The 1,879-nt window shown below is 45.1% G+C and overlaps 1 pseudogene across 1 annotated transcript; it reads right to left on the bottom strand.

The window, feature by feature from the left end:
- Positions 1-826: 826 nt before the first annotated feature.
- On the bottom strand, positions 827-1,465 carry LOC308239356 (ubiquitin carboxyl-terminal hydrolase isozyme L1-like; annotated as a pseudogene). The gene has a single exon. The product of its transcript is annotated as a ubiquitin carboxyl-terminal hydrolase isozyme L1-like (transcript).
- Between the last annotated feature and the right edge of the window lie 414 nt (positions 1,466-1,879).

The raw sequence follows: 1,879 nt of genomic DNA, 5'->3' as shown, positions 1-1,879 counted from the left end.
TATGTATTGGGCTTAGTAATCAGAAGCAAGGATTTAAAGAGGAAAAAGAAAAAAGAGGGGGGGGGAAGAGTCAGCGTAAGTGTGTGAACTCCGGGGCTGCATGTAAGTCTGTTCAGTCTTTTTTTCCCCCTTGGGTCTAAGCAGCCAGCACACTTTTAAAATTTTTAGGCTGTCCTTTTGCATCAGATCAAAATGGGTTGCTTTTTAGAGATCCCTTCTGTTAGCAGCTCTGAGGACCCCCTTCCACATTCACGGATCATGCCAGCCCTAACAGCCATGGATTTTTCTAGGCGCAGACTTCCCCTGGTCCTCCAGCTCCCACATTGCACACGTTTCTCTGTCCTGCCAGGACCAGAGACCTCACCTTATCTCAGGCGAAATCTGACCTTTCCATGGTGAAGTGTAGAGCTCCTCTGAATCTGCGTGTTTTTGCCAATTGGGGACCGGTTTTGGGGGGTTCGCAGCTGTTCGGTGGGTGCCGTAGTTGTAGATTTTCAGGTTTCTGATAACATCCACTTTCCCCTTAAATATGGCACAGTCTCTGCGTCTGAGCAGGTCACTTCGGGAGGGAACCCAGCAGCAGTGGGGGCTACCTGGTCAGGGGATCCCTGTCCAGCAGTCCCCCACCGTCTCCTGGAGTATAGCTGTCCCGCAACTCACCAACAAACACTCCCCGTGTGACCCTAAACTGTTCTTTCTATCTGCTCCTGGACAAGGCTCGGGACACATCTGTCTATTCCGCTGCCATTTTTTCGATCCTGGTAGGGATATATTTTGATGGTGAAGGGAAGAGGGGGAAAAGAGCTTAGTCCCTTCCCACAGGGCACTAGGCGGCCTTGCAGAAGGCCACCACAGAAAAGCTGACTTCCCCCTTGCTCACACTCAGTAAATTCTCTGCAGACTTTGGCAGCATCCTACAGCAGCAAGTTCTTTTCACTGGTGCTATGGTTCTTTTCACTAGTGGTATGGTTCACCAGAAAAGGCATCCATTCTTCAAGTTCATAGAGGCGGCCATCAATGTTGTTAAACAGAATAGAATGAAATTTCACTTTGCCATCTACCTGATACTGGCGTTCCTGCACCACGGAGTCATGGGCTGCTTGAATGGCCTGAAAAAAATAGAGAATAATTGGCATAAAAACAAATTCCAGTTTGTCTTAATTATTGGCTACTGTGTGTATAAGTTGGATGATACCACAGAAATTCTCAATGGTCCGCTTCATAAAGTACACTTTAGGACTTACTTCTTGTCCCTTCAGTTCTTCAATATGTTTTTCCCCTAAGTTCTCAAGCTGGTCAGTGAGTGGAAACAGCAGCAGCAGCATGCAGGCTGGTACTGTTTCCAAGCTCCAAGCCTCCTCCTCCAGTCCCAGCAGTTCCACAAAGCACCACTGGCTGGCGACCTTCAGCCAGGCCAGGACTTTGTCAGCATCTCAGGGTTAATGTCCATGGATTTGAGCTGCATGTTCTGGAATCACAGGTGAGATTACTACCTGGAGAAAAGGAAAAACAGCCCATTTTTTTTTTAATATTTTGAGGTATCTCCATATTGCTTTCCATAGTGGCTACACCTAACTGCATTCCCACCAACAGTGCATGAGGGTTCTCTTTTCTCCACATCTTTATTTCACTTAGCATAATACTTTATGTCCAAGTAATATTCCATTGTATATATGTATCACAACTTTTTTATCCACTTGTTTATTAATGGGCTCTTGGATTGTTTCCATGTCTTGGCTATCTTAACAGCACCTTCCTACATAATAAAATACCCTGTTGAAACTGAGAGTTAACAACGTATTTCATTTTTATAATCAAGTAACAATCCTTGGATATATGGAATATTACTTGGCCATAAAAAATAATTAAATCTTAGCAT

The sequence above is a fragment of the Plecotus auritus genome (genome assembly GCF_963455305.1).
Source record: "Plecotus auritus genome assembly, chromosome: X".
Lineage (NCBI taxonomy): Eukaryota > Metazoa > Chordata > Mammalia > Chiroptera > Vespertilionidae > Plecotus > Plecotus auritus.
This window is presented reverse-complemented; position numbering and strand designations above follow the sequence as displayed.